Below are 9,279 nucleotides of genomic sequence, written 5' to 3'. Positions count from 1 at the left end.
CACACCATTCATCTCGCATAGATCAGAATGTATGAGTTCTAGAGGTGCCAAGTTTCTCTCCTCGGCCGCCTTGTGAGGCTTCCGAGGTTGCTTTGATTGCACACAACTATGGCACTTAGAACCTTTGGCAATGGTGAAATTCGGAATTAAACTTAAAGCTGGATAGCCGAGACATTAAACCAAAATTAATGTGACATAAACGAGAATGCCAAACACTGGTATCATCACTAACATTGCCACAAATATGGTTCACAGACTTATTGCTGAAATCAGAAAGCGAAAAGCGGAACAAGCCTCCGCACTCATAGCCTTTACCAATAAATTGTCCATACTTGGAAACAACTACTTTATTCGACTCTAAAACAACCTTAAACCCATCTCTGCATAGAAGGGAGCCGCTAACGAGATTCTTGTTCATAGTAGGGACATGCTGCACGTTCCTCGACTGCACGATCTTCCCGAAGTGAACTTCGGATCTACCGTGCCAACACCACGAACGAAGCATGTGACCCATTCCCCATCAAGACGGAAGAATCCCGGGCGACCTGGTAAGAAGTGAACATGGATATGTCAGCACACTCATGAACATTAGCACCTGTATCAATCCACCAACATGGAGATTGAAATACCGAAAGAACAATAAAGAGATTACCGTACCCATCAGGCATTGCTAGCGGTCACCGTGTTGACTTGCCTCGCCTTTTTCTTGCGGTCCGCCCTCTCCGGACGGTCCTTAGAAAAGTGGCCAGCCTCTCCACGGGTAAAGCAGCTCGGATCTTATTTGTTTATCATCTTCTTCTTCTTGAAGGTTGTAGTCTTTATAGGCTTATTGAAGGAGGGCTTGTTATTCCCTTTGTTCTTGCTTGTAGGGTTTCTTCGCACCATGTTGGCGCTAGACCGACCCTCTCCTTTCTCAGTATTATCCTTAGCCCGAGCTTTCTCCTCAACATCAAGAGACGCTATCAGATTTGCAGCGGATATCTCCTGTCTCTTGTGTTTGAGAGTTGTGGCAAAGTTCCTCCATGAAGGGGGCAACTTAGCGATGATGCATCCAGCCACAAACTTGTCGGGTAAGGCACACTTAAGGAGTTCAAGCTCTTTCGCAATGCACCGTATCTCATGAGCTTGTTCGACTACGGAACGGTTGTTTACCATCCCGATGTCATGGAAGCTCTCCATGATGTACGGTTCATCGCTGCATCGGTTGCACCGAATTTAGCATTCGGTGCATCCCGGAGCTCTTTACCATCTGTTATGTGCATGAACACATCACACGAGACGATCGACAAGAATACTCGTAACGCATCCGACGAAGAGAGTATTGTTTTCCTTGAACTTGTTCCGATCTTGGTCAGATATAGTTCCTTTAGGTAAACCATCGGTAACGTCGAATATTTTCATATGAGTAAGCCAGAGCATGGCCTTAACTTGCCACCTCTTAAAGTGCACACCGGTGAACTTATCCGGCCTCAGTGCATCAGCAAAACCAGCCATTGTTAACTCAGGAAATTGCCTACAATTAGGTTTTGGATTGTTGGATAATTAGGCACAATTTCCATGATTAATTCTAGAATATAAAGCATGACGAAAGTAACTACTAACATGTGAAACTCGAACATACTAGATGTAGTGATCAACATGAACAGTAGCAGAGCAAACGGTACAACATCCATCGCTAAACAGATCGAGATATGTCGTACGTACCGATCTGGTGGAGGTGGCGGTGGAGGTGTAGCAGACGATGGCGCAGCAGTAACGTTGTTGATGACAACGTTGTTTACGACGGGGACGATGGGTCGAAGTAGACGGCGTTGAAGACGACGGTAGGCAGCACCGCCCGACTTGGACGGAAGGCGACCCGTGATGAAGAGCTTGAGCAGTCGCGCAGAGCGCTTCCCAAAAACCTAATTCACCCTCTCCCGTACAAGATCACAAGGACGAGCGGTTCCGGAGACCTGCTCTCCCGTTCGCCGATGCACGTCGGCGCGCGGGATGGAGTAGGCTACGGTGGCGGTGCAAGCAGAGAGAGGTGGAAACCCTAACTCGTGTATTAGATGTATTTCTGCGGTAGCCGGGCAAGAGATTATATAGGCTCGGGAAACCCTAGGCAACGTGGGCCACGCCCACGTCGCACGAACGTTTCGAGTCGGTTACAGATAGCCCACGATCCGGGAGCTACCCGAACCGACTAACCGTGACGCGTCCGTCTAGGACTCTGTTCGTTTTCCTGAGGTGCAAAAAGTAAGGAAAGTCTCGGCTCGAGGCTCAATCCACTCAACACGAGCGCGGCGCGCGCGTCGTGACGTGTCGTGTCGTGTCGTGTCGAGTCGAGTCGAGTCGAGTCGAGTCGAGACGAGCGAGCGAGGAGGAGGAGGAGCGCGCGTGTAGCACTCCTATTCTCACTCACTTACTAGTGGTGGAACAACCCACCTTATAAGGTGGTCTAACTTCCTCCCAACTTTCCATGTGGGACTAAACTTCCCACCTCTTGCCACTCCCTAGTGAGCTGCCACCAACTTGGGCTCAAACTCACAAGGCTGCCACTAAGTGGGCTTTGAGATTTATAGGGAAAATCTGAAATCTATTATGGGCCACTAAGTGTAGGCCCAATATTTCAACAGCGCCATCAGTCTCGCTCGACGAAAGTGTTAATCCTATCAACATCACAGCCGATTGAATACAGTTCAGGGACAGAGCGTCTCCCGCACGTCGGCGATTGCGGCGAGGATCGCCGGGTAGTGCCGCGGCGAGTTGAGCACGAGGTACGGCTCCACTCCGCGTCATGATCCTCGCCTTCGAGCCCGTGGCCGCCCTCGGGCCACCCGACGATCATCTCCTCCATGGACGTGCGGAAGTCCTCGTACGGGTCGGCGGAGCGCTTGACGACCGCGAACCCGCCGTCCGTGGCCGCGGACCCGCGCGGCAGCTCTAGGACGCGCCACGGGGCGGGCCGCCCGCGGGAGGCGCGCGGAATGGTCCGGAGACGGAGGCGCGCGACCTGGTGGTGGCGCCGGTGTTCTTGCGCGGGTGGTTGTAGAAGTCAGAGGAGAAGCTCTACGAGGAGAAGAGGTTCCGCGAGGAGTGCTCGTCGTACTCGTCGTCGGATGAGGAGCTGCTCATCAGGAGCGGGAGGAGTGCGTGAAGAGCCGGCGGGTGGTGCTGCCTGCCTGACATAGGCATCCCAATGGGTCTGCCGAAGAAGGTACCCAGAGTTTACTGAGGGCCCACGACCCGAAGTTTATGAAGCCCGGAAACCCAGATATGAAATAGTTTGGAAACATAGAGTTGTATTGGGATTAATGACTTGTAAGTATTACGGGACGAACTCAAAGAGTGTCCCGGACTTTGTAACTTGTACATCACGAAACCCTCGGCTCCGCCTCCTATATAAGGGGGAGTCGAGGGACAAAGAGAGGATCGAATCATTGTCAACACAACCCTAGTTTTCATAGCAGTCGGGTACTTTTCCGGCTGAAACCTTCGAGATCTACTTGCCCTCTACTTCGAACAAAACCCTAGTCTACAACTTATAGGCATTGACAAGTTAGTACCTTGTTAATTGGCGCCGTTTGTGGGAATTAGAGGCGACAAGGAGACGATCTCGATGGCATCACCAACATCTTCGGCAACATCGACAGCGTCCTCGGTAGCAAGCAACGCGATGGATCGAGGTAAACAGATCGAAACTGTTCTAGTCGATTTTGTTCCTCACCCGCCCTCCCGTGTGGATGCATATGCAAATCTGGAGGAGCCCATGGAGATGAAGTTCGGAAAGTTTCACTTTCGCATCGGGAAGGAAGGGTCTTACCGTCTCGCGATACCGGACTCGTCGAGATCGACCGCAGTCGATTCCGATTCCTCGGGATCGGTGTCGTCGTTCGAGTCTGGCGATGAAGAGATCTCGATGACAATCTTCACCAAGCCCGCTTCAAGCGGAAAACTTGTCAAGATCTTCAGCAACATGTCCTTCGGGTCGTCTGCGGACTCAAATATAAGCAGTGACTCAGACAGTGTCGATACTTTCGACTTCATCGACCAATCAACTTCTATTCGGGAGGTCTTCGCCGATCCATACGATGGTGTCACCGACCCCGATGAAGATCACACTACAAAATATCATCAAGTTTACGCGATTGGAGAGGCAAGTCGACCAGAGCCGGAGACATCAGAGGCTTTCGATGATTCGGGAAACCCATACGTCGATCCCGCTGATCTCATGCGAGGTTTGGGCACCAAATACGTCGGGCCCAGAACGCGGCAAAGGGTGCAACTCCCGCAAGCAGCCTGGGACAGAGCGGCAAGAGCCATGGATGGCACAGAGCCGATAAATACAACTGCAACAGCCGAAGAGTTGCAGGCGTATCAATATAAACTCGCCCGGGCAGGAAGATAACTCGAAAAAGATAGAATTGAACTCGAAAAGAGGAGAGCCGCTGCTTCCGCGTCAAGCAGGCGAAGAGCTGAGTTGAGTCGGCAGTCAGGAACCTCGGGAGATAATCACAGAGACGCCCGTAACAGGGGAAGATCTCGGCTACAGAATATACCAGAAGGCGAAAGGGAGCATCTGATCCAGAACCTCGACATGTCTTTTATGTCGATCGACACAAGAGGAAACATTATTCCCAAAACACCAGAGGCAGGATATATGGCGACACAGACATACATACTGGCAAACAGGCACTATATAACAAGGCCATGGCAGGAGTTGGAGTCATGGGAACGGCGTTTGCTAGTACAAGCACACCTCCCGAAGGAACCGCAAGACAAAATAGTCCACGACCTACAGTGGCAGTACAAGATCCTCCAAGAACGTCGGCAAGAGATACAGCGACACAGGCACGGGTCGACAGGGCGCGACAAGAAAGGAGAGAACGTCGGCAGTCACCTGAGGTAGATGTGGAGGATATGTGCGGTCTCCCTTGTTTTACTCGACGAGTTCGTAAAACACGGGTCCCGTCCGGATTCAAGTTTCCTGACAACTATAAAAAGTTCGACGGGTTGCAAGATCCTGAGGACTGGCTAGTAGACTACCTGGAGACAATAAAACTGACGGGTGGAACCAAAGCAACGGCTATGCAGAGCATCCAGGTGCACTTGAGTGGGGCGGCGCGATCATGGATCAAGAAACTACCACTTGGATCTATCGACAGCTGGGAGACCTTTGAGGACATGTTCGGGAAGAACTTCTTATCCACATGCAAGAAACCTGGGTCAATAAAACAGTTGAGAGCCCGTCGACAGAAGTATGTGAGTCGATGAGGACGTACATCCAGAGGTGGAACATTATCAAAAACTCGGCAGAAAACATATCTGACGAGAGAGCGATAGATGCTTTTATCGCTGGGATCCGAAGGAAAGATCTGATAGAAGATTTGGGAAGGACTAACCCAAAAACAATAGCAGCATTCATGGAAATAGCGAATCGCTGGGCAGATGGAGAAGATGTTGTCAATAACAAGCAACATAGGTCGCCTGAGCAAGATCGTAATCGAAATATTCAAAATAGACGGTGTTTTTCTCGCCAGTTTTCAGATTATGATTGTCCCGGCCAAATATCGGCTGGCTTCCGAGGAAACAGTGGAGGAAATAATCGAGACGATTATCAAAAGAGCGGTGAACAAAGCAGCGACTACAGGGATAGTCCACGCCCAAGCAGGCAAAATAATGGTCCAAGGTTCCAGAGGCCGTATATATCTCCCAAAGATATGATGAACGGACCATGCCAAATGCACTTTTATCTCGACAACAACGGGAAGAGATAGTCGGGACGTTTGCAAAAGGACTGTCGAACTTTCCAAGCACTGAATAGGTACGCAGGGCATGCCAACGCACAGGCAGCAAATAGAATCCCTCAGGGTCCAAGGAGTGAGATCCACCTGCCACCTCCTCCCGCAATCACGGACGAAAATCGACACCAGCTACGAATAGCGGCAGCTCCAATGAACGGTCCTTATATCAACACCAACGGAGAGGTCTCGATGATTCAGAAGGGCAGGCCATCCAATAGAGCTCAAAAAGTAATTTCTCGGCAAGTTTTTAAGGCAGAAAAAATTCCTCCTCCAACAGTTGAGTACCTGAATTGGTCGGGACAGGACATTGGCTTCACCATAGCAGACCACCCGCAGCAAGTTTCTCGACCAGGGCAGTCAGCTTTGATTTTTCCGGCGATAATTGGAGGATTCGACGTTTCACGGGTGTTTATAGATGGAGGCAGCAGCTTAAACCTCATGTATGTAGATACATTGAGGAAGATGAACATATCCTTGGCGAATCTAACACCAACTGACACGCAGTTCCATGGTATCACACCTGATAAGCCAAGTTACCCATTGGGAAAGATCAATCTTGACGTTCAGTTCGGAACCCGAGAAAATTACAGACGAGAGAAGTTGGAGTTTGAAGTTGTGGATTTTCCGTCACAGTATCATGCTCTGCTAGGACGACCCGCGTATGCCAGATTCATGGCGGTACCACACTACACATACTTGTTGTGGAGGCTCCCTGGACCTAAGGGCCCGATTACAGTAAAAGGAAGCTTCGCACTAGCGGATAAGTGCGACAAGGATTTTCATCGGCTGTCAGAAACTTTCGGGATGCAAGCAGAATATCTGGCGTCAAAGCTAACAACTGACTACGACGTGTTACCAGATGGAGGGAGGCCGCTAAAGGAACCTGTTGGAGATATGCCCAAGAGGCAATAATAAAAGTGGTTATTATATATCTTTATGTTTATGATAAATGTTTATATACCATGCTATAATTGTATTAACCGAAACATTGATACATGTGTGTTATGTAAACAACAATGAGTCCCTACTAAGCCTCTTAAACTAGCTTGTTGATTAACAGATGATTAGTTTCATAATCATGAACATTGGATGTTATTAATAACAAGGTTATATCATTGTATGAATGATGTAATGGACACACCCAATTAAGCGTAGCATAAGATCACGTCATCAAGTTATTTGCTATAAGCTTTCGATACATAGTTACCTAGTCCTTATGACCATGAGATCATGTAAATCACTTATACCGGAAAGGTACTTTGATTACATCAAACGCCACTGCGTAAATGGGTGGTTATAAAGGTGGGATTAAGTATCCGGAAAGTATGAGTTGAGGCATATGGATCAACAAGTGGGATTTGTCCATCCCGATGACGGATAGATATACTCTGGGCCCTCTCGGTGGAATGTCGTCTAATGTCTTGCAAGCATATGAATAAGTTCATAAGAGACTACATACCACGGTACGAGTAAAGAGTACTTGTCAGGAGACGAGGTTGAACAAGGTATAGAATGATACCGATGATCGAACCTCGGACAAGTAAAATATCGCGTGACAAAGGGAATTGGTATCGTATGTGAATGGTTCATTCGATCACTAAGTCATCGTTGAATATGTGGGAGCCATTATGGATCTCCAGATCCCGCTATTGGTTATTGGTCGGAGAGAGATCTCAACCATGTCTACATAGTTCGCGAACCGTAGGGTGACACACTTAAGGTTTGATGTTGTAATAGTAGAACTTGTATATGGAATGGAGTTCGAAGTATTGTTCGAAGTCTCGGATGGGATCCCGGACATCACGAGGAGTTCCGGATGGTCCGGAGAATAAGATTCATATATAGGAAGTCATTTTATAAGTTTGAAAATGATCCGGTGCATTTATGGAAGGTTCTAGAAGGTTCTAGAAAAGTCCGGAAGAAATCACTTTGGAAGGCGGAGTCCCGAGGGACTCCACCACCATGGCCGGCCAACCCTAGAGGGTGGAGTCCCAGGTGGACTCCACCAAAGGTGGCCGGCCACCCCTCCCAAGGAAAGGTGGGAATCCCACCTCAAGTGGGAATCCCACCTTGGGTAGGTTTCATGTCATATGGAAGGTTTTGGTTTGGGGTCTTATTCGAAGACTTGTAGACCAACTCTTGGGTGTTCCACCTATATAATGAGGAGCAAGGGGAGGGGGCCGGACACGCCAAAGCCATTGTGGCCGCACCCCTCATAGTGGCCGGCCACCTCCCCCTCTCCCAAGCCCTAGCCGCCACCTTGATGTCTACGGGAGCTTCTATTCTTGTAGACAGTGTTGGGCCTCCAAGAGCAGAGGTTTGTAGAACAGCAGCAAGTTTCCCTTAAGTGGATACCCAAGGTTTATCGAACTCAGGGAGGAAGAGGTCAAAGATATCCCTCTCATGCAACCCCGCAACCACAAAGCAAGAAGTCTCTTGTGTCCCCAACACACCTAATAGGTGCACTAGTTCGGCGAAGAGATAGTGAAATACAGGTGGTATGAATCAGTAGTAGCAACAAGCACCTGAAAAGTGCTTTGCCCGAGACAAGAAACAAGCAAGTAGTAATGCAGCAGTTGTAACACATAGAAACAAGTAAACAAGCAACGATAGCAGTATTTAGGAACAAGGCCTAGGGATTACACTTTCACTAGTGGACACTCTCAACATTGATCACATAACAGAATAGATAAATGCATACTCTACACTTTTGTTGGATGATGAACACATTGCGTAGGATTACACGAACCCTCAATGCCGGAGTTAACAAGCTCCACAATAATGCTCATATTTTAGTAACCTTTAGTGTAAGATAGATCAAAAGACTAAACCAAGTACTAGCATAGCATGCACACTCGTCACCTTCATGCATATGTAGGAGGAATAGATCACATCAATATTATCATAGCAATAGTTAACTTCGCAATCTACAAGAGATCATGATCATAGCATAAACCAAGTACTAACACGGATACACACACCTGTCACCATTACACCGTGCAGGAGGAATAAAACTACTTTAATAACATCACTAGAGTAGCACATAGATGACATTCAACTAGATCACATAGAGAGAGAGATGAACCACATAGCTACAGCGGAGCCCTCAGCCCCGGGGGTGGATTACTCCCTCTTCATCATGGAGGCAGCGATGGCGGTGAAGACGGCGGTGGAGATGGCTCCGGGGGCAATTCCCCGTCCCGGCAGGGTGCCGGAGCAGAGAGTTCTGTCCCCCGAATTGGAGTTTCGCGATGTGGCGGCGCCCCGGAGTCTTTCTGGAGTTCCGTCAAAAGTTATCGAAGTTTTAGGTCACGACGGCTTAAATAGGCGAAGAATCGGAGTCGGAGGGGCCACGGGGTGGTGCCACCATAGGGGGCGCGCCCCCTTGGGCCGCGCGGCCAGGTGGTGTGGGCCCCCCGGCACCCCTCCGACTCTTCTCTCGGTGCTCCGGAAGCTTCCGGGAATTATAAGGCCCTGGGTCTTGATTTCG

The 9,279-nt window shown here is 49.1% G+C and overlaps 1 pseudogene; it reads right to left on the bottom strand.

Moving 5' to 3' along the window:
* Positions 1-2,684: 2,684 nt before the first annotated feature.
* LOC124662902 overlaps positions 2,685-9,279 on the bottom strand; it is a 34,271-nt pseudogene continuing 27,676 nt past the window's right edge.

This window comes from Lolium rigidum, chromosome 6 (genome assembly GCF_022539505.1).
Source record: "Lolium rigidum isolate FL_2022 chromosome 6, APGP_CSIRO_Lrig_0.1, whole genome shotgun sequence".
Lineage (NCBI taxonomy): Eukaryota > Viridiplantae > Streptophyta > Magnoliopsida > Poales > Poaceae > Lolium > Lolium rigidum.
This window is presented reverse-complemented; position numbering and strand designations above follow the sequence as displayed.